Genomic DNA, 27,742 nt, shown 5'->3' on the forward strand with positions numbered 1-27,742 from the left:
TTCCAAGACACTGCAGCACAAATTATTCCAACTAGGGTATGATGGGTATTAAGCAGTAAAATGTGGCAGGTGGCGTATTAGGTGGAGTAATACCTCCTCTTAAGATAGCAGAGAGCAAAGGAAAATAACCCCTGTGTATAAACAGAGTGGAAAAATTGAAAGTTGAACAGTAATACCAAAAACCCCAATGTACAGCACATTAGAAATGTAAGGAGTGTGGGGATATCCATAGGGTTGTGGAGTGGAAAAGGATTGAGGGTGAGAAGGATGTGAGACAGAACTTTCCTCCTTTGGTGAAAGTGGAGCTCCTGTTACCTGCTCTCTGCTCTGTGCCAGGCTAAGGCACTGTGACAATTACACTCTCTGTCTGCATGCTTCATTCTTTTTTATTTTTTTTTTGAGAAAACAATCCCAGAACGCTGATAAGCTTTATCATTTATCATGTCAGTCAGGGCTCCAACAGAAGCCGACTGTCAGCACTTTCAAAGACGAAGCAAAATTTTCAAAACTTTCTAAAATCAAGAAGCTTGCATAAATGGAAAGGTTTGAAGCTCTACATCTGACACTCTCTACTTTCCCTTTGAGTTGATAGGGTTAATGCTTTTAACAACAATGTTGGATGAACAAGGAAAGTGGAGATTCACACCTAATCGCCTTGTTTCAGGAGCCTGGGATTTAAGATGAGCAACAAAGGACAGTATTAAACTTGCATGAAATGTGTTCATTAAAATGACTGTTTTACTTTTGTAAATAACTAGCTCCTTCACCATCTAATGTCTTCGCAAGGCTCTTCATGATCTGATTTCTTTGTGAACTTTGACAGTCTCTTCCCCTCCATTCCTCCCCTGCATTTGTGGGAAGATATATGCTCCTTCTCAGATAATTTAATATTCCTCAACGCATATAAATATTAACCAACACTTCGTAGAGTGGGAGATGAAGTGTTTACCATTCACATCAAAGTTAGTCAATTCATGACCCATTTACACTGAATCCCTGTTGGGGGTGAGGGGAAGGAACAACAGGATGAGGTAGAAAACAGCCCTCTGTGAATGTCTTTAGAGCACATGTTTATAGCAAACCTTTCTTGCTACACAAATGTATTTGCATATCCATAAGTAATAAGAATTAAGATACGGGCTTTGTTTGAACTCTTCTTGACATTTGATTTTCCATTAACAGGTGGGTCGTGGTTTGCATACTACGTTCAGCATTATTTGAATTCCCCAATCACTTTACCAAAATAGCTTAATAACTGCTTTCTGGGTCCTTTCGACTCCATATATTTTAACAGAAATAAATTATCAAAGATAAATCCTCTTTCCTGAATCTGTGTATTTCAGGGACAGCAAATGATTTGTTCAGTAGTGATTCCCATGTGCTGGTGGCTCTGAGAGTTGCCTGGGGCAGGCGAACATATCTGCTACGTGCATAGGATGACATTGAGCAAGTTTCTGCATTTCTTTGTGTTCAGGGTTTTTCCCCCATACTTGTAGGATGGGAATAATGTTGATAATGGTAATAAATGTTGAGACCTGGAAGGGCAAATGTTCAAGAGAGAACCAAGTAATTATTGTAGAAAGAGCAATCTTATTAATTTATCATTCACTCCACAAGCAAGTAAGTAGATGGCCAAAATTGCCAAAAGAGAACGAAAACCAGAACAGTGACCTCACTGACTTCAAACCAAGGCTGTGGATTTATTTCAGCCTTTAACAACGTACCTTACAGTCTGCATCTGCTTTCATCATTCAACTCACATGCACAGTGCAAACGAATGGCATGTTGACAATTCTGTTTTCTCCAGAGCATCCTTCCCTACTCAGCGATTTCAAGTAGTATTTGAGGTACCTAGGCTTAAAAATACAGCAAGAGATTACAAACCCCTCACTTTAAAAAAGTCCCAGCATAAGAGTTTACAAAGAAAAGAAAGCTGTTGCTCTGATTCAGATTCTGTTTTTATTCAGATCATCTGCTGGTAGGCAGGAAAAAAAACATCAACCCCACCAACCTGGGTAACATCTTTCTCCTCTTAAAACCACTGAAATTCCAGTCCTCCAACACCTGATTTTGTGGAGGAACATTTAATCCCTCGCATTTCTAACAAATTCTAAATTTGCATCTTGCAAATAACTCTGTTTTGAGGGGAGTGTCAACATACACAGACTCAGAAAGTCTGAAGAGAAGCCGATGTAGAAGCACTCCAAGTCCAGATTTGTGCCTTCGCCTCATTTTCAGCCACTGGTAGAAACGAAAGTCTTTACTTCCCTCTCAGAAGTTAATGCAGGGCAGGCGCTACCTGGTAGGCAGCGGTGCCTCGGAAGAGTTCTGGAGAGGTGCAGAAACACACGGCACAACTGACAGGTCTTATTGTTGACTAATGGTGCTTTTTTATGGTGAAAATGTAGGTGGCATTCATGCCCTAATAACAGACCAACTCGGCTGTTTCATTGTGCTCACTGTCTCAGCCTGAGCTCAGTCCTTAAGTGCAGGGGTCAGGAAGACCTCTCCTACTCCTTCCAAGTGAAAGTGGTTCCAGGAAAGCGACAGGACATTTCTGGGGGATAAAATAACACAGCTGCAATCCTGTCCACCCTCCTCTACTAGCCCTGAATTACATGAGCACAGTATTCATTTGCTGTAATAAAATTAAGGTGTAATCATGCTAGTGCTACTCACTTTCTTTTTGCCAGCAGGAAACTATCGCAATGACCCTTTCTTTCCTGCCCGCCTTGCTCCCCTGCGGTGTCAGAGGAAGGTGCTGGGTATGACCTTGGGGCAGGATTACAAAGAAGCTGGACGGCAGAAACGTCCCCTTTGTTATAGAGTTGCCGGGTTGCTATTGAGGTATTCATGTCTCGGGCAGGTGTTTAAGTTTTCTCCTAAGCTGCAGGAGGCAAAGGGGCATCCGTTTGTCTTTCTGGGAGACAGTGCCACAGCTTTGTCGAAGCAGGAGTCTTCTGCAGAAGCTGCAGTCTTCAGTGTCCAAAGCAAGCAGAGCGCAGGCTTCTGCCACTCCCAATTTCCATCTTTCATTAAACAATGACAGATTTTCTTTTGGGATTCAGGCTAGTGTGTGTCCAACAGCTCGTGGTGGATGTGTGGAGAGGTGGTATGGAAATGCCTTGGTCTTTTTCAGCATAGAGGTGCTGGCACAGGGGCATTGCTGGAGATAGAGAAGGGAAATTGGGTTGATGGAGGTCTCTGTGCTCTGTCCCATCTTGTCTTTCCAAATTAATTCAGAATCAGCCAGTGCTGAGGACTCACCTCCATGGCAGGAGTCAAGGCTACGCTAGGAGACAATCGGTGGCACCAGTCCTGAAGCAGCTCAGGTGGTGTCTTGTTGCCTGTCACCTTTCCTTCCTCATCCTCTCCTCATTTGAAGAAGCCAGGTGTTTGGCTCTAACTTGGCGCTCCTAGGGGACCTTGAGGCTACACAGTAGAAGAGCTGGAGAAAATCTTGAGATGTCAGTGAGCTGCCAGGAAGCTCCTGCTGCTTGTATAAATGCAAGGCTATTCTGACTTGTGGTAAAAGTTCAACTTTGCTCTTCAGTGAGGACTGGGAAAGACAGAAGGGTTGGAGCAGAGTAACAGTACTACCTGCTTCTACTCTGCCTGCTCCCTTAACAGTTAATCCTTTGCATTTTCTCTCTCATTCCCTGTCTATTCATTTCCCCTTCTTTTATCAGTAATCCGAACTTCTCTAAAATGGGTGAATAAATCATTACTTGGCCTAGGATTGTATGCAACAACCTCAGTATCCAAATTCTTTATATTCATCGCTTCCAAACTGATCTCTTTATCTTGGAGGAGTATGTGAATTGAGCTTGTCATTATAGAAACTGGGTTGTACTTCCTTTTCAAAGCAAGCCCCGCTTCTGGGAACACGTATCCGAGGAGCCACTCTGCAAACACTGTGTGTATTAACTTTTTTTTTTGTTCTGTTTTCCTTTTTTTTTAACTGACATTTAATATCCATTCAATTTTAGGAGAGATTTAGGGCTACAGTTAACTACTTAACTCTTTATCCCCCTTGGTATTGTCCAGCAACACCACTCCTGTGTCTCCCAAGGCCCTGGCTTTCCTTTCCCAGTCAGAAAGGAAAGGACCACAGACCTACAGGCTTTTCAAGGCTTGAAATCTAGACCCAAGTCTTGATTGGACCCTGGTTTTCTGGTGGCAGAGAACAATTTCTGTGTAAATTATTATGTATCTATTATGTATCTAGTAGATGTAGGGCTTGTGTTGATCCTTTGATCTGATAAACTCAAGTTCTCTTCTGATTCTGATGTCTCTGATTCCTACAGTCATGAGATACCTGGTCATAGCAGGGTCTCTGGAAGATCCACAGACAAATCTGATTGCAATGACCTAAAGAAGACACTTCTTTTGAAAATCCTGAGGTATTATAAAGCACTAGGGTATCAGGTTTTGGTGCATATCCTGAAACTGCTCTAAGAATCAATGTTCGGAAACAGCTGCTCTGTTCAGACTGTTGAGTAGGGGGTGTGAAATTTCTGATTGACAAGGATGAATCACCACTGCTTGTGACAGGTCTGTAGGAACCTGCTTCTGTTGTATCTCTAAGCTATCCCAGGAGATTCTGCATACCCTTGTGACACATCTGTCCATGTGCCAGGAAACAGTTCTTCTGGTCCAGATTGTACATCTGCCCCTTCAAAAGCACAATAGTGGTTGATACCAAAATGGACCGTGCCTGCCTGTGAAATGTAAATATGTAATGTCAAGGTGCTTGAAAAGCTAAACATGATCCTTTTGAGAACAAAGCAAGGAATCACATATATATAATAATTACATAAACTAGATATTTTTCCTAATATTTCTAAACTCTTCTAGGTATTCTGAATCTAATGAAGTCAATTCAAAGTAAAAGTATTTGTACCTGATAAAATTCCTATTCTGTGCTATTTGATGCTCCTGTATCTTATATTAAACCTAGCAGGGCACAAGGTGCTGATGAAAAATATGTAGGTTCTTCTCCACCTTCCCTCCTCTGTCTTCTACCCCAGCACTCATCAAAGAGAAGTGGCAGGGACAGTACATAGTCACTATATTTTTCACAAAGGAAGCATTTTTTAACCGAGGAACCAAACTTCAGTGGAGCCAAATTCTCTTTATTTTCTTCTTGCTTTCCTTCCAAACATTGTGGATGACCCTCTAACATCAACGGAATTGCTGAAGCGAATAAGGCAGAGACGTCTGATCACACTTTGGAGAAACCCTTGGAAGTCTCTCTAATCAAGTCAATGGTGTATTCTCCTCGTTCTTAAATGCACACCTTGGCAAGTCACAGTAAGATCAACTGCATCACAAAAAACCTAGAGAAGCCTTACATATGAAGCTGTTCTCAGAGGAAAAAATTCTTTCCTGCTTCATGCTTGTAGCTTGAGTCTTTTCTGAAATACAATTTTTCTGTTGACTGATAGCTAAACCTACCCATCAAGTCTTTACAATTTACCCTTTTCTTGATACTTAGACTGCATTAGCCACCTCCACAGGGCAGTAGGTAGTTGTTGGCAGCCATCTAAAGTGCTATGTAGCTACGATTGCATTTCTTAGTCTGCCTACACTTTGATTTGGCTGGCAATGGCTTGTCACCTCCATACAAATGGTATGAGTATATAAATACTTTCGGGGGTTTTTTAAGACCCCATTCACGGAAGGACATGGACCTGTTGGAGTAGGTCCCGAGGAGGGCCTCAAGAATGATCAGAGGTTGGAGCACCTCTCCTATGAGGACAGGCTGAGAGAGTTGGGATTGTTCAGCCTGGGGAAGAGAAGACTCTAGGGAGACCTTATAGCAGCTTTTCAATACTTGAAGGGGACATAAGAAAGATGGGCACAGACTTTTTAGTAAGGCCTGTCGCGATAAGACAAAGGGTAAACCTTAAAAGAGGGTAGATTTAGACTAGATGTGGGGAAGAAATTCTTTATGATTAGGGTGGTGAAATACTGGAACAGGTTGCCCAGAGAGGGGATTGATGCCCCATCCCTGAAAACATTCAAGGTCAGGTTGGACGAGGCTCTGAGCGGTCTGATCTGGTTGAAGATGTCCCTGCTCATTGCAGGGGGGTTGGACTAGATGACCCTTAAAGGTCCCTTCCGACCCAACCTATTCTATGATTCTATGATTCATCATCATGCTGTTGTTCAGGGTGGCATGCAATCCCTGCCTGGTGATGAGCTAGGCTGGCTCACTTTTTCCCCAAAACAGGAGACAGTCAAATGCATATCCCTTATTTAATAAGAGCTCTGAATCAGGCCAGAGTCAAAAATCACTGACTTTCCTTGTTTCTTGTCTCTGATTAACCAACCTTCTTGTTACGCAATGCATTCTGTTGTCTTTCATTTCTACTGAAAATTAAATACTGCAAAAAAACAGACGGAATCTTACTTTTTTTCCATCAAAGATGCAGTTTTCTTTGAAAGGAAGAGAAAGCAGAAACTATAGATTTCTAGTAAGTCACTTTCACAGTTACCACAATTATTTTCAGACACTGATGTGGTCAGTCCTGTGGGAACCCTGTGCTGTAAGGACCCCATGCATAGCTCTGCTCATCCAGGAAATATCCATGCACCTGGCCCTAAGTCACAGCAAGGCTGGCTGTAGAGCTGGAGGGGTTGTGCAGCTGGTTTACATTGATACAGTGCAAGATTTGGTGCAAAAATCTAGGTATCACAGCTGCAGATAGCAATGCAATGGACAGTAAATCTGAAACGGTCTGTAGGAACTCCTTTTCTGGCCCTTTCCTTCCTTGTAATGGTTTTAAAAATAAAAGTCGGTGCCAGTTCAGTCATCACTCATAGATAATTTCTTGAAGCGGGAAGTAAGCACTGAGGCTGGCTTTTCTGCTCTCCTGTCGTGATGAGCACTCGCTGACAGAATGAGGTTATTCTCAAATCATACCTTCTAAGGAAGTTATTGTTCCTGGCTGCATTTCCAGTTGTTAAACCCCCAGACTTCACAAGCAGCCTTTCTGGAACTCCATTCCTCACGCCTGATGGAAAATCTGCTTTGCCAGAAGAGTGAGCAGGTTAATATCAAGCCTTGTAAAATGAAGCAGTTACCCTGAATGCTCTTGTGTGTGTGATGCCACATTTCCCCACCAAACCACACAACCTCTTTGACATAAGCATTATCCAACTGCCAGATTAGTTCAGGTCCCAGGTTCCTGATCCACCGAAATGATCACTATGACTTCTGTACCTGATTCTCAGCTGCTGCACATGGATGTAATTGGACTTAACAATAATGACAGATGACAGTGTAATTAAACTCAATAATTACATCCCTTCTTAATAACCTACTTTCTAGAGAGCTGTCCTACAAACTTCAAATTAGTTTTAAATTTCAGGATCTGTACTATTGCATGCTAATCCTGTTGTTAGGCTGAGCACATGGAAACAAAGAAATTTACCTTGGCATTTGATCTGGTGTAAAGCTTGCTGCTTGGACGCATCACACTCACCTTTGAGCTCTGCTGCAGAGTCATGAGTAAGCAGATGAGCAGAGGGGGGGAAGCGCCTGTGCAAGAAAGAGGTAGAGTGAGCAGGGGAAGACGAAGTCCTTGACTGATATAAAGGCAACTCCTTTTAAAATGGCAGCAAGTGATTTCCTTGCTAAAGGGCTTTTAAAATTACTCCTACACTGGAGAAAAAGAAAAGAGTAATAGACACTGGCTGATATATCTAACAACAGTTTGTGACCCTAACATTGGCACATCAGGCTTTCCAAGCTGCTCCTAGTCCTTAAAAGTCTCATGCTTCATCACTGCTGCAAATGACTGACAGCCTGGACCTGGAACCATGAAACAGCAGGCACTGAAAATGGGTTAGGAGTCAAGGACATGGACGGTGGGATGGCAGAAGTGCAAATCTCTTGGCCCTTCCCTGGTGCAGCATCAGAGAGCAGGGGAAGGTCAGGCAGGTGAGAGCTCTGCTAGGGAGTGCTGCGCAGCCCCTGTTGCCGCCAGAATGGGCACCCGCATGGTGATACAAAGATGCTTGATTTGGTCCACCCAGGAACAGGGGTGGACCACTCCCACTCAGTCCTCCTGAGGTTGAGACCAGGCCGCACTCATATGGTGAAGGTGTAGCTTACGGGCTTTATTCACTGTCTTGCTCCAGCTACCATGCCCAAGTGCAGGTCTCCCTAACAGCTACCCCTGGACAGTCCCACTCACATTGTCTGCAGACTTTATTATGCCTTTTCCCATTTCTTAACCCTCCATTTCACCGCTCTTGTACCTTATGTCCACATCAGTCTCCTCCCAAATCAACAATCCACCTCAAATTACTTCTTCCCCACAGACACCAACTTTGGTATTTCTGATACTGTTACCTGGATAATCTTTACCTGATGTGATATACCTGATGCAGTAACCTGGGTATGGTAGCTTTTCAAGACTGCATTTCGCAAAAGGTCCTTAGCGCTCCCCCCAGTTATCTGTGGAGTTTGGCCATGTCTCATACAACTCTCCCTTAGCCACCTGTGAGACATGATCATCCTTTGTGGCACCATCTGTAACTTCTGTCAGTGTCTCAGACTGCTGTTTGTTATGTCCAACAGTTTCCTCATGTCATGTCCAACATTGTTCCATGTCCTGGTTAACCTCAGGCCAGAGCCCAGTCTGTGCTCTCATCATTTGCCTGCAGCCCTAACAGTGATTTTTTAGTGCAGGTCTTGTAGCATGAGTCTAAACAGCTCAGTAAGAGTGCTCAAATGCTCATCCTTGGAGATCAGACTAAAATGCACTTAGAAGACCTGTTCCTTTTGCTTTCCATCTAGCATGAAGAGGTCCAGGGATACATCAATGGATTTCATGATCAGAAAGACTTGCTCGACTCATGAGTGCTGCTGGACTTTAACTTAAGGTGCAATTGCAGCATGAACACATACAATCAAGTGAAAAACACTAAATTACAAACTGTGGCTTGTTTAGGCCACAAGATTAGGTCCCTTTGTTTTAAAATTTCATTGATACATCAAAATTAGTCAGCTATCTTTTGGCACAGGGGCTGCTCAACCTCCAAAAATGAAATACACTTTTTAAAACAGTGTTGAAAGCAAGCAAAGTGATGGAAAGGGAATGGCTAAAAAAGGATCCCATTGAGTATGAATGTTACCTGAAGAGAAAGTGCACTTCAACACGTTTGTACAAGAATGAAAAAACCTAATGTAAACTGAAAACACATGAAGATATACTGGGGGAAATCTTGCATAGCTTGGTTAGAAACTAGCAGCTGAAATCTAATTCAGCAAAATAACACAGTCAAGCTAAATTACTGTGAGCTGATACAAAAATATATAAATAGCAGGGTTACTATTAGCTAAATTGGTACATCGTTCTGCAGGACAATCTCTCCTATTTCCAAGGTCTGCAACTCTGACGAATCTGAACCACCACAGAACAGACCTACTCCCAGAAAATCAGGAGGAGCCTCATTTGTTAGAGCATTGAGTCTTGCTTGTGCTTTGAGACTGATTCTTATGCAAAAAATTAAAAAAGGCTTGACCAGACACTGAAGGTTTTATAGAGGTGTTCACATTTCTGAAATCTAAACGCTAGACTGGAGAGCAAACAGCTGCATGCTATGCTGACTCATTTACTTACTTGTGAGCTAGGCTGAGGATGTAGTCTCCACAGATTTGAAACGGTTGTTCTGAAAGCATAAATTTGCTTATTTTGCTAATGCCTCTTCTCTTGTGTAGAGATGTTACATTTTTGCTTGTTTGAATCTCCCTAAATGCTCATGCCTAAGAATGTTAAGAGCCTATGAGGCTTTTCTCCTGCCCAGCCAACTGTTCAGGGCATTAGGTCTAGCAGAAGTTTTCTCATTTAGGAGGTTAAATCCACTGCTCTTTAGTATGATGGATGATATTCAGAAAGCTTGAAGAAAATAATGTATACCATCTCAAAAAAGCTAGAATTTCACTATATTCTAACTTTTAGCTCATGTCTGAGCAATTAATTGGTGAGACATTCAAGCTGTACTGAAATAGTTTTAGTCTTCATGGCTGTCATACAGGTGAATTCCTTGTCCTTATTCCGGTCAAAAGATTTTTTGTCTATACGTCAAGTGGCCTCATTAAGGCTCCAAGCAGGTGGCAAGTGAAGTAAGTACCCAGCATCAATTTGAGAACTACACCTTGTGCTGAGTTTGTGTGGCACAGTTTTTGGTAGTGGGAGAGGGGGCTACAGCAGTGGCCCCTATGAGAAGCTTCTCTAAGCTCCCCTGGCTCCAAGTCAGACCCGCCTTCGGCCAAGGTCCAGCCAATTAGCGATGGTGGCTGCGCCTCTGTGATAACGTATTTCAGAAGGGGAACATGGGAGGGGGCTGGGACTTGTGAGAAGGAGTTACAGGAAGGACACCTGTGGGAACACTGAGGCTGGTGGAAGAGAGGGAGGTGTGCTGGAGCAGAGACCCTCCCTGTATCCCGTGGTGAGATGGCAGGGCTGCCCTCCTGCCACCCATGGAGGTCACCGGTGGAGCAGATGCCAACCTGTGGCCTATGGAGGACCCCCGGGACTCTGTGGGAAGAAGAAGTCCCTGCTGTTGTAGTTCAGCTCTGGGAGGACTGCAACAGGTGGGGGTGACCCACACCACAGCATCTTTACACCAGAGCATTTCTTTACAGAACAGGTTGTTAGTCATTGGAATGGGCTGCCCAGGGAGGTGGTGGAGTCCCCATCCCTGGAGGTGTTTAAGAGTAAAGTTGACTTAGCGCTTAGAGATATGCTGTAGTTGGGAACTGTCAGTGCTAGGTCAATGGTTGGACTGGATGGTCTTCTAGGTCTTTTCCAACCTAGACAATTCTGTGATTCTGTGATTCTGTGATCTTGAAAAGAATGTACCCCAGGACTCACAGGGGAGAAAGTTCATGGAAGACTGTCTCCAGTGAGAGAGGAGCCACGTGGAGCAGGGGGAAGAATGCAGAAGTGTGCTTTCCCCCCTGCCCCTTGCAGCAAGAAGTGGTGAACTGACTGCACACCCCATCCCCTGCCACTGCATCACTGGGAAAGGAGGTAGAGATATTGGGAACAAAACTGAGCCTGGGAAGAAGGGAGGGGTGGGACAGGTGTTTTTTAAGATGTGGTAATACTTCTTCCTGTCCCATTCTGTCTGTTAAATGTTGTTGTGTTTTGAATTAGAGTGATGTCTTTTTTTTTCTTCCCCTAACGAGCCTATCTTTTGCCTGTGACCATAATGGGTGAGCCACCCCTCTCTGTTGTTATCTCAACCCATGAGGGGTGGTTTTTTTTGATTGTTTGTTGTTTTTTCTTTTTCCTTCCAATTCTCCTCCCCATCCCACCAGAGGGGAGGAGTGAGCAATCCGCTATGTGGTGCTTTGTTGCTGGCTGAGCCTAAACCATGACACACCTGCAAAAATTAAGCACTGCATATTTCTGAAACTGCCTGTATATTTTTTTGAGTCTTTCAAATCCTATGTGGAAAAGCAGTTTATTCTTAAGATACCTGAGTAACAGTACCTGAAATAGTTCTTAGCCCCGAAATGGCAAATAGGTATTTATGTATCACTCACCCTGCTTTCTTGGGTGTCTTGGTCTTTGTCACGTTCCTGGACACACAGTGGGCAGATGCCTTCTGAGGTGTACAGCAAACGCCCCGGTCCTTGTGTGGCATGTCCCAGCCCACATGGACAAGGACTCTGGTGGGAGGAATTGCTCAGTTTTTCTGGAATAGGAGGTCAATGGCCAGAAATGTTTGCAAAATGATGGGGAAGGGGAGTTAATGAGATAAATCTGCACCTCTCTGAATCTTACACAAATGTGTGGGGAACTTTTCCCCATTGCTATTTTTCTGAATGTGCTGGCTGCTAGTGACCCACACAGGAGGAATCCCATGGATCTGTGTGTTAGGGCAGGACTTACCCAGCGCGGTTAACAATGCTGACCACAGAAAACAAGTTGACAAGAAAAAAAAACACAAACAAACAAAACCTAGAAGTGTACACAGGCCAAAAAAATTAGTTTAAGCAATGTAAAATTTGAGTTCAGATACTGTCCAAATAGAGGGTGTGTCCTGATTGGCTTTAAGCCAACAGATAAAGGGCAATGAAGAAAACTGTTGCAGTATGCATCTTGCTGTCAGACATTGTGGATTGTTTGTCTGGAGTGCTGGTTTTAGGCACATACCAGAAAAAACAGAGGGCATCTCCACTGAGGTGCAAATTCTGGTTTGTTCATCTCTTCCTGTACAGTAATTATGAACTTGCTGTTACCCAGATGGAGATAGTATGTTCTCTCTTGTTAACAAGATGATGCCAGAAAATTTAAGCAAACTAAAAAAAAAATATTTGAGGCATATAAACTCTTCACATGTGCTAAAGAAACAGCTAAGTTACTGCTGAAGCGTACTACCTGGCTACACCCACTCAGCTTGAGTTTGCCTGCCAGTACACTTCATTATTCAAGTGTAAATTGCTATCATAAAGCTATGAGATTATCTTCCCAAATTTAGGTATATCATACCCTATCAGCAGCCTTGTCTGTGTGTGTGTATGTATGTGTATACAGGTTTTCTTGCTAGAAAGCATCAATCTGATGTTGAAAAGCAGAAAGCTTGTTCCCCATTCCTTGAAGAGTGAATAATTTGGATTACTCTGTGTTGCAGGGTGCATTGCTCATTGTATTCACAGCCCTCTTGCCAGGTTGCTTTGTTACCATTCCCCAGGAATATTCTCCGTGGTGAAGGCTTCTTCTGTGTCACTGGCAGCTAAAAGATTTTCATACCAGTAGTAGCAATGTAACATGTTAAAAATTTGTCTATTTCCTCTCCGTGGGCTTTAACTTGTTCTTTATGCTTGAATCCTTTGTTCTCAGATAAGAAACTGGTCTTTGCATTTAGCCTACCAAGTATTTAATGAGGAATAGCAGCTCCCATCATATCTCCCTGTGGCTAAAAGAGTCCATCTTACAGGAGGTTTGGGTATGGCATTGTTTATGAAACTGGTCTTCCCTGAAGCTGAAGTGGAATACTGTTATCTTACATTGACGAAACAGATGGTGCATTTTCCTGCAACTAATTAGCTATGCAGTGCCTAGTCTGCAAAGAGTGAGAGGAAATCCTTGATGCCTCTCTGCTACTATGTCTTCCTGCCAGGTCTTCTGCCTGTGCAGCACACTGCCGTAGACTGTAGTGGTTGAGAGCTTGTTGGTCAGATAGTGTCCAGTAAAAAGTGGTGCTGACCTATTTCAGGACTTTGGCAATTTGACAGATTGCTCATAATTAGTCATGAGAGGCCTTCTGCTCGACTCAGGCATATTTGGCACGCACAGCTGAGATGGGAAGCCTCTCAGGCTGTCTGCTATGGAGACAGGCTTATGGTACCTCTACAGTCCAGCGAGGGCCTGGTGTGGAGTTTCACATCATAGCAGGGATGTTGCCTCCTTCCTGCCCCCTCAGGAAGTTCTTGGATGTGATGGTGGCCTACCGAGGTCCTCTCAGATCTTAGAGAAACTGAGTTTTCAAGCTGTGATCTAAGGAAGCTGTGTAAATCTAGATTTTAAGAGACAGTAGTACTACAGCAGTGTGCCCTGCTATTGAGACTATGATGACTGACATATTTACAAATGAGTACACTGAATTTTGTATCAGAAATATCTGACACCGTACAATTGGTATGGTTAAGTCTCTGGCTAGCGATGAGAGGTGTGTAGTGTAATTTCAAGACAGTGGGAGAAAATAAATCATAGTGAAAAGGACTCTCCCAAGTTTGAATTCAGTCCAGCTGTGTAGCAGTCAGCCACAGCTTTCCAGAGACACACCTGACTGACAAACTAACTGCTGCCTGACGTGCCAGCAATGGGCACCTGCTTAGCTTTAGGTGCTTTGCGGAGCTGTAGCCTAAATTGGTTAGGCAGACCTGGGATTGGTAACCTGCCAGTTCTGCTTGACAAGCACTTAGCAAACGTGATTCTTAGACAGAATGTACTCAGCTAAAAAAATCCCTAAATAAGTCCAAAAATTATTTTTTGTTGTATTGGTTGCAAACTTTGCATCTCCATGCCTTTAGACATAAATCCTGCAAATGCAGTTTGGTCTATGCATATGTTTGTTGTCATCTTCTCGCTCTGTGCACAGATAGGTGTGGGCATGAATTACATGCAGCTGTTCTGGTCAGTGAAACACTTAACAGTCTAACTGGATTCAAAAAGTTTTGTGGAAAGTCTATCCTTTTGCACACTGAAGAGAGTGTTGGGGCAAATCTATTGACAGATTATAACAACGAGGCCTTATGTTGAATTCTTATGCACTAAATTCTGATGTGACTTTGTCTGAAACCTTGTATGTATTCATAGTGGTGTGGAAAAGAGTCAGATGGGGATATCAAAGAGGTGTTTATGAATTAGAGGAAAAAAGCAAAAAGTGCTGATTCTTCTTTTTGAGGAAGTTGTCTCATGAAATTAACAGCAAGTAAATGCATGCTAAATATAGCAAACACTTTTGTTGTCACTATGAGCATACTACTACAAGACATGATGGAATGATGTATGATTGTAGGACTTTGGTAGCCATATGTCTCCTGACAGAGACATGAAGATTCATTGTGATCCCCTGTATAAACGGGAAACTGCTTCCAGCCTACAAGTTGTGCTACACAAGATCAGCTCTTAAAGGCTTATGGTAACACAGATTGTTCTGAATTTATGGACTGGATCTACTCAAACATTCAGGCAAGCAAACAGCTTTGAATGTGTCCTGCAATAAGCTTCAATGGAATGACTCACACTTTAAGAAGAGTCAGAACGTGAGATGTCTTATTGGGACTTCTTCTGGAACGAGGAGAAACTACTACCAGAAGCTAAAAAAATCAGTAGAAACTGGCTATGTGAGTCTATGTGGGAAGTACCCATGTGCTTGTGGTGAATGTCATTACACTCATTCTTCCATGAAGATTTACTGACTGCTGAAACATTGCAATCTAGTCTTCCAACTCCAATGCTAGATGAAGGAGCTGACAGACATCTGTGCCCCCCACCGAATTATCATTGATTAAAACCTAAAATTTGTTGCTTTTAGCAGTAAAAAATGAATCTTTTATTCTATAGTACATATCCTTACCTCTTTTTTTCTGCCTACTGTAGAGAGCTGCACATAGACCTTGCCCACAGGATTTCACTAACAAATGTGGGCAGGTATTCTCTCAGCAAGCTGGGCAACCAGTTTCAGTGCACTTTGGGTACCAGCTATGCTCCGAACATAGATCAAAACATAGATATCTACTGAACTCTAAGGAGATTAATACCTATCTAAATTACCAGTCTAGGTGTGCTTTCTCTGGGAAATGAATGCATACTGAAAGGTAGAGAATAGGGAATCTCTAAAAATCCCAGTCCAGATGTATGTGCTAAAACAAGATACTTTGATTGTTCTGAAGGCAACATATACTGTTGAGAGTTTGCACTTGTTTTTTGTGGGGTGGGGTCATGTCCCCCTGAGATGCAGAATGCAGTTTCTGCATGTTTACTATTTAGCAGGTAGAAGATTATTCTTGTTTACATTTCTCAGTTTGTTTTCTCTTTTGTTTGCTTGTTTTGTTCTCAAATATTCCTCCTATTAATATGTCTTCTGGAACTGCCTGGCCTACTTTAGGCTAAAAATAGCCCTCGTTGCTACTGCTATAGCTCCATGCAAACCACACAACACCCAAACTAGAAGAGAAAACCTTATGCCCTGCTGAGCTTCCCTGAAACGACTAGCAGGTCAGAAACCCGTATGACCAAAAAGCAGGAGGAAAAACAAATCCTGCCTTCCTGCTCTGCTTCTACTAGACTTCCTGATGGTGCAAAGTGACAAAACAGCAGAAAGGCGTGTCAGTGTTTTGGTTTCCCGCTGCCTCCTCCACATCCACCAAAGACAGTAGATACCACTTTTCTTAAGGAGAGCTGTGAAAGAAACAATGAAATTGCAGGAATGTGAAGCTGCAAATAAGACATTTTCATGTTAGTTTCCAAGCAGCCATTCTTTAAATTAACTTCATTGATCTGTTGAGTAAATATCGGTCTTTAGGTACAATCAGACTGATGCTGCCCATGCTGTTGCAAAACGAATGGGAATACCTCTCTCCCACAACTGAGACGACTTCAGTGGGCTGTGCCTGTGCTCCTGATGTCTTACAAAGGCAAAGGGCTCTGGATACATAAATGTTTTCCTCTGCATTGCAGCAGACAAAACTTAACACTTCTCAGCTTACATGGATGCCATTATATGACTTGTCTGCACGTGCCCCTCAGTCCATGTGGCCCACGATGCATGCTGGTGAGACGGGAACAGTCTGGGCTTTCCGGTGACCTTGGGCACATCACCTCGCTGCCATGTGGCACCGTGCTCGCCACCCATGAAATAGGGGTAATGAAGTACCCAGAAATGCTTCTGCACCCACCTTGGCAACTGAGGACCGAAACTCCATTGCTCCACAGACACCGATCGGGTTGTCCTGATTTACTCTAGCTTGCGGCTGCTACTTTTTTACACTTTACAGTGAAGGTGCATTGGCAAGAGCGCTTCAGGTGCAAGGGCCCGCAGGAGCGTGCAGCGGCCTCGGTCAGCAGCCCTGCCCGGCGCCCTGCGCGGCTGCGAGGAGCCACGGGGCCGGTGGCACACCAGCGAGGGGCTGGCCAGGGCCCGCACCCCGCCCCGCTGCCCTTGCCATGCCCCGTGCTCCCGGCTTCGAGGATCCTCTAAGCCAGAGCATCCCTGGGCTCGGGGGCACCGAGGCCGTGCCGGGTCCCCTCCATCGCGCGTTCGCCTCGCTCTCGGCGTTCGTTCCCCTCCCCGCCCCCTTCTCCTGGGGGTGCGCAGTCCAGCCCGTGGCGGTGCTGGGGGAAGCCACCGGAGCTGCGTGCTCCCCGCGGCAGGTCCGGGGCAGGGAGGAAGAGCAGGAAGGGGGCTGCCGGGCCGCGTCCAGCCTCTGCCTGGCAAGGGCCGACTTGTCCCTGGGAGGGGGGGGGGGGGTCGCGTTGCTCCCCGCCCCCGCGGCTTGCGGGATCAGGGACAGCCCGGGGCGGGGGGGGAACCGGCGGCGCCGGCACAAAGGAGGGTGCTGGGCCGGGCGGGGGGAGCGGCGGCGGGGCCGGGGGGGGTCTCGCTCCCACCGCTGCCATCCTCTTCGCTCCGCTGCCATTCCCTCCGCTCCACTCCCCTCCCCGCCGACCGCCCCTCCCCAGCCGGCCCCTGTCCCCGCCCTCCGCTCCGCAGCCGGGGCGGGCGGCTGGAAGCCGGGGCCGGCGGCGGGAAGGCGGGCGAGGGCAGGGAGCCGCGCCGGGGATCCTCCGGGCGCCGTGCGGGAGGAGCCGGCGGCGGCGGCCGAGCAGCCCCAGGCCGAGGGAGGGCGGCCCCGGCCCCCCCCCCTCCTCCCGTTCCGCGCCGAGGCGGGAGGGCGGCCCACGATGCCCGGCCGGCGGGCGCTGCCCGCCCGCCCGCACGGAGACCGGCGCCCGTAGCGGGGCTGCCGCGCCGTTCCGCACCGCGGGGTGAGCCGGGCTGGGCGGGCGCGGGGAGGCCGGGGCGGGCGGCGAGGGGCGGGTGGGAGCCCGCGGGCGGAGCTGCCTCCGGCCCCGGCCCGGCCCCGGGGGCGTTCGGGCGGCGGGAGCCGGGGCGACGCGGCGGCGTTGCCGCTTCCCCGCCGCCCTCCTGCGCGCCGCGACGGGCCGGGGCGCGGGAGCCCGCGGGCGCGTCCGGCAGCGCCCCCGGGACGCCCCGGCAGCAGCGCGGGGGCAGAGCCCGGGGGGCGGCCCCGGCCCGGGGCCGTGCGGGGCCGGGGTGGCCCGCGGGGGCGAGGAGCGGGCCCGGAGGCGGCGGCTGCGGGGTGGCCTCCGCCCCGAGAGCGGGGACGGAGCGGCGATTCCCGGCGGCGGCCCGCGGAGAGGCGGCCGTCGGGGGGGGGGGGGGCGGACGCCGCGTTCCCGGCCCTCCGTGCCCCGCCGGCGCTCTGCTTGCCCGGCCGCTCGCCCGGCTGCGGAGTCGGCGGGAGCTCGGGAGGGGCCGGCGGGCGCGCGGCCGCGGGGCGGGGTGGCTGCACTGCGTGGAGCGGCGATGCGAAAATGTCACTATACCGTGTCCCTGTCGGGTTTGGATGCTTTGAGAGACCTGACCCTGCATCTTGTCTCTCTAGGAAACCTAGGTGGTACCAAAAGGCAGAAACGCAGGCATTTTGATCAGCTGTCATTTAAAGCTTGCGGGTAGTGTGATGAGATTTCCTAGCTGGCATCTGAGGTTGTACAATAGTTTTCTTCATCCGTCTGGGTGAAGAAATAAATGTGTAAGAGTACTGGTCCTGCATGTTATATGGTCTTTGTGGGGGCATGAAGACACCTGGGGACAGATCAGGGACTTCAGGTGACACCCTCCCTATTGCGGATGAGATCGGAATGGTGAGGTGGTGGCACTGTGCTCAGAGTTTCTACTTGGGCACAGGCAAGGATGTTTTTTAAAGCCTTTCAGTTTTGTACAATGGGCTCTTGTGCTTGACTTGGGAGAGAAGGTTTCCGGAGGAGTTACTGCAGAAGGGGTTACCTCTGAGGCAGAGGCTACTCTGTGTGACTGCCCTCAGCCTTTGAATTTCAAGATCCAGTTTAGTCCGAGGACATTGCTTGGACCTCCCTTTTTTTTAAGTCATCTTTAGCTACTCTCAGGTGTGATTTCTTGGGGGGCTATTCCTAAAAATAGAGATGGGTAAGAACTTAGGGGAAGTCTTTTCTGCATTTGTCCATAGGTAAGTTTGAATGTATTGTGCTGGAGGAGAACTAGCTTTGGAGTCTTGACATAGGGGAGGAAAGAAAGGACAAAATTTACATCAGCTGAGGGCCTGTCAAGTACAGGGAGCTATGACAACAGCTCCCTACTACCTCCCCTAATTTATTTGTATTCCTTCCTTTCCTCAGCTTTCATTGCTAGCTCTCACGTGGCATATTTCAGTGTTGGCTTATGCTCACTCTGGGTGGAAAACCAGTGATGCTGAAAAACATGCTAAACCCACGTGTATCAACAAGGATGATAGTGCTATTTCTCCTTTGATGGCAGATGCAAACTTGTTGCAGAATATATAGACTTACTGGGCAAAACTGTGCTACGTGTTGATGCTTATTAACCTGTTTCAACACACAATAAAGACCATGCTTTTTTTTTTTTTTTTGATTGATGAGACATCAGAGGAGGAGCTGGTGGGGAACCGTATCCTTAATCCCTCAGCCATGCAGTCACATCTGCTCAGTTAGAGAACCTTTTGCTGGGTGTGTAATTGGAGATTTATTTTGACTGAACTGGGAGAGTTCAGTAGCAGAAGGAGATTTTTGAATTTGCAAGTACATCATAGCTGTATTTTTTTTTTTAATATTGTACCTTAATTTTCTTTGACAGCTTTGATCATCACGAAAAACTTTGCTTTTTTTTTTATTTTGCTCATTCTTCCCTGCCTCTTTGTTCAATGGTAGGAGTCTAGACACGCTTTGCTGTTTTGAGGGATTATTTTAAATTGGAAAACATTTCCATAATTGTTACTTCATCAGATCGTATGTCGTACTGATTAGCCTACTTTCTACTGCTCTAATTTTTCTTCTTAATAGTTTCTGCAGCCACAAATATCTTGCAGTTTTGTAGCTAATACAACAGCATGAAGGACGCGTCTTTTTCCAGTTGTCTTCAGGAGGACCTATTGTGAATATCACTTGACTGGGATTTGATTGTGAAATTGTCATTTTGTGGAACTAGGCCCTCAAGATATGCAAACTTCTCTAATGGAAACCAGCTACATATCATCAATGATTAAAAGAAACATTTTTAAATCCACTAATGCTGGCCTGCTTGTACTGGTTGAAGTTACGGTGAAAGACTTTTTATGTTGGCGACTCTTCAAGAGTAAGATCTGTCTTCAAGATTATTTTTCCCCGTCGTTGGTTCCTGAAAATGAAGGTGGAACAAAGACAAATTCTGTAGTGCTGATGCTAGAAACCCTTGTGAACCTCTCTTTTCTCTCTCTAGTGGCTTATGCCAAGCAAATCTGTGATACATTGTCAGTTCTCACTAGTTTTCACAGAAAGGTGCAGAAATCAGCTGTGCCACCTCGTTCTGAGAGACTGAAATCACAGTGGTTATTTCTTAGGAAGTGCGACCACTGCTGCTTATGACAGCTTAAGTCTTGAAGCCTTTGCTTGGCTTTCAGTCCATTCTTTCCCAGGTGAGATTCCCATCTGAATTAAACAGGTTCAGTTTTGTTGTGTCAACTTGGTTGGCAGCTGGGAAGTTAGTTCTCCAGAACTTGCTGCTGTGGCTCTGAGATGCTCTGTGCTTTGAATTTCCCAACTTTAGAGGAAATCCGTGCTCTTCAGATAGCCTGGCTTGATGTTACATTGAGTTCTGCAGACTTAGCCCTCTACTCTTCATAGGCCATGTTTTCTTTCTTTTTGGATTTTTCTTTTTCTCTTTATTTTTTTTTAACCTGATCACATACGGAAAAGTCTGGGTGCAAACATCAATCTGCAAAACCAGTTCTCTGAACACCCAAAGTTCTTGGGGTTTATAATAGGTAGATGTTGGGATGGGGCATAAATACAAAACTAATGACCAGCATGTTTATTGCTACTAGTGTGCGAATTTGGTGCTGCAGCTTACTCATATACCCTCTCTTTTAGGCATTGTTTGCTGGGTTTGCATATCCAGGGTGAAACTTGTTTTTCAATGGTGCTTTTCAGAAATGCTTGCTTAGCAGCATCTGAGAGCACAGTTGTGAGTGGCATTGTTGTCCATGATGCATGTCATGATTCTGAAAATCTCATGCTTTTGTTAAAACCATGCTACCTCCAATGTCTATTGGGTGGCATGAACAAAGGTTGAAAAGGAGACTACAGAATCAGTAGCTACTCTGAGTAATTGTTAGCTGGGTTGTTAGATATGGGGTCAACATTCACTCATTTCCTCCCTTTTTGGAAAACCTGCTCCCTTGGTAGCCTGTACCCTGCGCACTGTCAAAACAGTGATGAACAGCCTGTCTGTGTTGTCAACAGTCAGACCTCCTTACAGTCAGTAAATGCCTGAATCATCTGTAACAGTGATGGGGGCAATTCCGTGCATTTGTAGGGAGTAGAGGGTAGCATCATTCATATGGTAATCTTTGTTGTGCTACCTTTTTTTCTAATAAGCATGTGGATCACAGTCTGTTCATCCTCTTGAAATACCAGGTAACTTTCCTTACCCAGGTGGGTTTCTGTGTTTTATTTCAGAAGGGTCGAACTCTGCTACTGTGGGGTGCAGGACATCCCATGATAACGTCTGGTGTGTCTTGTGCAGCTGCCATTCTTTCTGGTTATAGTGAAAATCATACGGGAGTGATTGAGGACATAATTAGTCGGAGAGGGGTGGCCACAGGTGGGGGAATGGGGACAGAATGGGCTTATGTATATAAGGCAGTGTTTTGATCTGTTTTTCTGAAGGATTCATGCTGCATTATTCTCATATCTTAACCAGAACAGGAATTAGCTTCAAGGCAGATCCACATGCACAAATGTGCTAATCACTGATTTACCATGTCCTCTAGGGATCTGAGGACTAGCATAAATGTATAAAGGCATGCCGTTTGTTGCCAACTAACAGAATTGTATCTGCCAGATAGAGGTTTAAAGTTACCCATGGGCTTGGACATCCTTTGCATTTGGACTGAGGTTTCTGATTTTCTTGTTTTAAAGGTGTCACTTTTATTCATGACAATACAGTGGTTACGTTTCCACACATCCTTTACTCCTTTAAGCCACTTGTTTAAATAGCCTTGACAATGCACCTGTCCTTTGATTTTTATTTTCTTTTTGTTGTGCTCTAGCAAGTGGAGGGCTATTCTTTGCTCAGAAAAGTTTCCTATGGAGGAGCAACATTTAGAGTTAATGGCTCTTATTATTGATGACAGAGAGGGTTTGCAGAATTCAAGGCAAATGTCTGTGAGACATTGACTCTTTGAATTGCTCTAAGTCCACTATTAGAATCTCAGAAGGTGGAACTAATTTTAAAATGGAAGTTGAACTCTGCCCAGTTGCAAAGCCTCTCTGAGGACAGATGCTGTGTAAGTCTCAAGAAGCATGTCTGAATCTCATGCGTGGTGTCGCTGACATAGTCTCATCTGAGTGGACCTCAATGCCTGCTTAGAATTTTTTAAAGCTAATGGGCTTCTAGAGAAGTTGAGGGTTGGACCCTCTTTAGAAGAGCTGCCCTGTTCGGTAGCTCAAATGGGGGCATGAAGTTTCAGCGTGAATTTTCATATATGTTTCTTGTGCTACTTTTTACTGCTTTGCTGAGGCACTGGTGAACTCAGAATCCTACTTCACCATCCATCAGTATAAATCAATCAAAAGGAGAGGAGGAGGAGAAAAAAACCCAACTTTGATGGAAACATGCATACTGCAAAAGGCAGTTGTATCACATTTATATTCTGCTGTGTGCTTCTGTCGCCCACACTTGTAAAATACTCACTGACAACAAAATGAAGTATGTTTGGTTTCCACATATACAATAATTTATTGTATTTGCTGAGTAATTACGGGTAGTTCTTCTACGGTAACTTATTTTTCTACTTATTCCAGCCCTTCTTCCATTCCTAGTGCATGAAGGGGGGTGTTTAATAACGCATGAACTGAAGAGAGACTCAGTGTGTATTAGCTACGTATTTTTAAATTGACTGAAATATTTAGCAAGAAACTTGAAAAATATAATTTCATAAAACACAGCTGGGATTTTTGGAGCATCCCATGAGAAGCATTTATGGGAGAAAGGAAGAGTATTGGAAGAATGAAGAGTCATTGTAAAAGCATGCCTCTTCTTCCCTGAAACACCTAAATCATGCTCCTTTATGCTCGAAGCTTCGTTGTAATGCCAATGAAACTTGCTCAGTAACTGTCAGAATAATGCAGTTCCAATAGCAGTGCCAGATTTGGTTAAATGAAGCCAGAACTGTTTGCATAGTCTCATGCAGGAATCTCTCCCTCTCACAGAGCAAACCTGCTGTACACACTTGTGCTCTCCTATGCTAAAACTCTCTCGTGCCTCTCAGAGTACCTGGGCCCTGCTCATGAAATGCCATGCCACTTCAAGCAGACCTGACGACAAGCAGGACAGGGCAGCCTACAAAATGCAGGGCTGTGGGATGATGGCCCCAGTAGACTGCAAAGTGCCCCAAAATGTTATTTGTTTCTTTGTAAGCGTCATGTCCGCTGGCTGCTCTGAGCATGATTGTGCTCCTGATGAAGAGGTACCCTGGTGGGGTGTCTTATCAGTCACTGTGCTGGTAACGCTGTCCACAGAGGAGGGAAGATACACATGTATATGGAACAGAAGTGTTTGCACATCTTTTTGGTGTGACTTTGAGATAATGTCAGGTAGCTCAAAACCTTTGCTAGGTTGCAGAACTCTTGACTGTAATCTACCAAGCAGAAAGTGGAACAGATTTTAAAGAACTTTATATGAAAAACTAATTGACAGTGGATCATCTTCACAACTGGGGTATTCAGGGATTTGAGTTGCTGGTTGAAAGGGCTCCACTTTAAGAAATATGTGGTGATAGTTGGTATATTTCTTAAGAGTAGGACCAGGTCAGTCAGAAGACACCAGTCTCCAGTGTTACGCTTCTAACACTGGGCTGAATCAAGGGAATTTCAGGCCTCCCCAGTGTAAATGTAAGCCACAAGCTGATGAAGGTTTCATATCCTTGCATCACTCAGACAAATTAATCTTGGTTATCTCGAGAATACAGTGACTGTTATTTGGAAAGACATGAGAAGATGTAATGCAATTTGTCAGTCATGAAAGGCATTAGGAGTAGGTAATGTCTTTCAGCAAATACCAGAAAAATAAAATACTCTTCAAGAAATACCCAGCTTCCTGAGGCTTTCATTGAGACGCTGCTACTTGCTGGCTGCATGGGGCTGTGTAGTGCAAATGCAGACAGTATGCAGACATGGAGTGGTATCCTGGCTACTTGGTTGCAGGTTGGTTTTCTGTGCCGATGAGCATCAGACAGAGGGCAGCCCTTTGTAGGAGTCTGTGGTATTGGGAAAATGAGAGGTGGGTCTATGGGTTGTAGTAACCACATAGCTACTGTGAGGCTGCCAAAAACACAAGAGAAAAATCTTTGGTACGTAATCATTGCAGGCACTGCTACAGCAGTGAATGGAGAGAGGCCATTGTTTATGTGGGCTTATCACATATCGTACATCTTCTTCTGCTCTCATGCGTGCCCTTGTGCGTGGAGCCAGTGACCCAAGTATCTGAGAAACAACTTGGAAATTTTCAGATAGTTTAGATAAGGACAGAGGCAACTGGAAGGAAAGAAAATGAGAGGTTTGGTGATACTCGAGCATTATACAGAAGCTGTAAAGGCAATGCAGAGATAGCGTAAGGCCACATTAATCTGTCCTGCCAGCTGTCCTAAAGGAGATGTAATTCACATAAGCAAAACAGCACCTGACCCACCCACAGGCTGTCACTGCGTTCAGCTCACCTAGGGGATATTGGAGGTGTACAACTTACATCAGCTAACAGATTATGCAAGGCAGTTGCAGCATATAACTAATTCACAGGTGTTCAGCAAGAAAAGGACTGTCTGTGCTACAAGGAATGATCTTTAAAGAGAAGCTGTTCAAGGACTGTATGCCAGTCATTCATTTGTATGATTTGTATGAAAGTAGAGGAAATTTTGAGTAGAAATGGCAGGTCTATGACTTTGTTTTTCTTATGCAGGCAGTTTCCATAGCAAAATAGAATTCTGGAACATACACATTTCTGCCAAAAATTACTCAGTTCTGAAAAGTTTTGGCCCAAAACACTGAGCAGAAACATTATGCATACAATTTTGTTTTTTGATGTAGAGCTGTTTTTTGGAGGGCTTGTTTTATGTTTACTTAAAATTGCAAACATAAAATGATCCACCATTTTGTGTTGCATTAGGGGTTTTTTTGTTTTCGTTGTTTATTTCCAGTTGAGAGTGTGAGGGTTTATCTGTTTTTCTGTGTTTTGTTAGTGTCTTGAGTTTGGCAGAGATGAATGTACTTTTGACTTTGGTATCTAGAACAAGAGAAGGGACACGGACGTTGAAGTAACAAAAAGCGATTAAGGATCCAGTGAAGGTCCCCTATGTGTGCTTACTCTGTGTACATATCTGGGTTCATCAATTTGATTCTTATGGAGATTTTCTTGAGTTTGTGGTTCTATGATGGAAATAAGAGTTAAAGTAGGAGAGCTGGGAACTGGGAAGGAAATTGTTTTGGGTTGACCAAAGCCATAAACTGTTTTTCTTGCTAACAGGAAGAAAACAGGTGTTATTTCAGACATAATGAAATATTTTGTTTGTTTTGCACCACTGTTTTGTCTCTTTATGGTTTGCAGCTTCTTTCTGTAAAAACTTTCTTTTAGTTACCCAGAGTTCAATTTTGAAACTACCTGCTGGAGTTGTTGACCAAAAGCATGTCCCCAAGCCCTTTCACTGCTCTTTCCTTTGGATTCACCAGTTCCCGTAAGAGAAGGGAAAGCATGCAGCAGGTGTTCAACAGAGTAGCAGTTGTGTGAATTCGATGGATTGCATTTGTTTAGTATTGCCTGTGATTTCATAGGAAGTGACTGCATTCGTTCCTACAGAACAGGGACCAGACGGATTTTCCTGCCACTCTGTTAACAGCTCTTGAGATGAAAGATTGAGACAGTCTTTTTTTTTTTCAAAACTTGTAATAATCTTGTTGCCTAAGCATGACATCAGACCTCATCTCTGATCACCACAAGAGTCATGAATAAACTATTTGCATGAAGAAGTATTAATGTCAGGCTAAACAAAGAGTAACAGAAAGAGACTCTGGCTGGAATGGCAAAAAAATGAGTAAATATCATTGACTTTGTTGTCCTCCTGCTGGCTTTGTTCTCTAAATAAGAATATATAGGTCAAGGAAATGGTAAATAAACTTGCTGACATTTTTTCAATACTGTTAGCTCTGCATTTCCTGGCATGATACTCCGTATTTTCTAGTACATAATGATCTGCAATTAATCTGCAGTCATTTATCCAATCAAATGCTCCTGTCTTTGGAATCAACACCACTAGGGTGCTCAAAGGAAAACCAAAGCTCTTAGAAGATCAGCTAATCCATTTTGAGAAGGCGCTCATCCTGTAACTTCTTTCAACCCAACAACCCTATAAATATTTTTTCAGTGGTCAAAAAAATTTAATTATTATCAGATAACTGATGTTATTTGAAAATAATTAATATTGGTAGTATGTATTAATAGATGACATAAACTGTATTCCAACTTAGGTTAGACCGAGTTAACTTGGGGATGGATGTTAGTACCATTCCTGGTGATCTGGAGTTAGGACAAAAGTTGGAATATGTTGTTCCTTCAACACATGACTGAAATTTGTATTACTCATCTGTGTCCAGGATACTATAAATGTGCTGATCATCGTTACTCTAACTTACACTGTTGAACTGGGTTGTGGGAGATACTTGCTTTGAAAATTACTGTGTTGCTCATTGCCACGCTTCTGGCAGTAGCTGGAGATGTTAGTCTGCTATGTCAGTGCCCTCTTAGGACAGCACTTTCTCTTTGGTCTCTGGCTGATGCAGCATTGCAAAGGCAAGTTGACAGCCAAAGGGGAGAATATGGCAGTGATGATGATGATGATGATACACACTCAGTGACTGAAGTTTTCCACTGTGGACTTCAGCATTATCAGGAAGGAAATTTCTGACCAAATTTGCAGGGTTTTTTTTTAAAGTATTTTAAGTTGTTTTTTGATACCAGAAGTACCTACTTGATTGGTGTTTCAGAACAGACTGTTTTTTTTCTCTAAGTCTTCATTTGCTTACCAGAACTCACCTTGGCTAATGTACAACCCTGTTTTCCTCAGTCATTTCTTCTTGGGAAACTAACATCTTCATATCTTAAATTATTAATGTTGCCATCCTTTTGTAATGGTGAGGTTTCATTTATCTTAAGAGGAATTCCTCCCCTGGCTTCATTTATACAGTAGAGACAGTTGCTGCTGCTGCTAGAGACTTGGTCTGATGGATGTATCTCACAGTCCTTAAAGATGACTTAATCTTGTCCAAAGTTATTCATGGGGTTCTTGGCTGAATAACTCAGTGAAATGGCTTCACACATCTAAAATGCATGCACCAGAGAGCAGATGTTTGGTTGCATTACTCTTTTTATGGGGCAGGAAAATACGCTTGTGAGTGTGAGCGACATGAGTTCCAAAGACAGGAGGACTTCAGAAAATGGTAATTGTCAAAAGAATGGAATGATCTGTTGAGTAAAGGCTACTTTTCATTATTCTTTTGATACATATTTGTCTGGCTTCTAAATTCCTGCAGGGATCATGCTGATTCCTTATTTCAAGATGTTTTCCCGGGGATTGACGGCTAGCAAAAAAGCTGTTCAGCTTTTTTTTTTTTTTAAATCCCATTACACAGGTCTCATACTAAATTTTACCATGAAGTGCATGGAGAGCACACTTGTTAGTTGCAATGATGTGATGTGGAATGATTTTAAAAAATCTTATGGTATTGTGGAACAATAGAAGGCAATCATTTTAAAGCTGCCATTCCTCTTCCTTGGTATTCAAGGTAGGGATAGATAGCCATAGCAAAATACTGAGTATTACTGCTTGTAGAATTTCATTTAGCTCGGTGACCTTCAGCAGAAGCCGGTCAATGATGCAGGTAAGGGG

The 27,742-nt window shown here is 44.5% G+C and overlaps 1 protein-coding gene across 2 annotated transcripts in view; it reads left to right on the forward strand.

Annotated features, from left to right (window-relative positions):
* The first annotated feature begins 17,261 nt into the window (after positions 1-17,261).
* The window catches only part of PLPPR1 (phospholipid phosphatase related 1), a 135,136-nt gene continuing 124,655 nt past the window's right edge, over positions 17,262-27,742 (forward strand). For both annotated transcript variants that reach the window (XM_074813210.1, XM_074813212.1), the window contains exon 1: positions 17,262-17,519. The gene's annotated coding sequence lies outside the window, so the exon portion shown is untranslated. The remainder of the gene's footprint in view (positions 17,520-27,742) is intronic.

This window comes from Strix aluco, chromosome Z, assembly GCF_031877795.1.
Source record: "Strix aluco isolate bStrAlu1 chromosome Z, bStrAlu1.hap1, whole genome shotgun sequence".
Classification (NCBI taxonomy): Eukaryota; Metazoa; Chordata; class Aves; order Strigiformes; family Strigidae; genus Strix; species Strix aluco.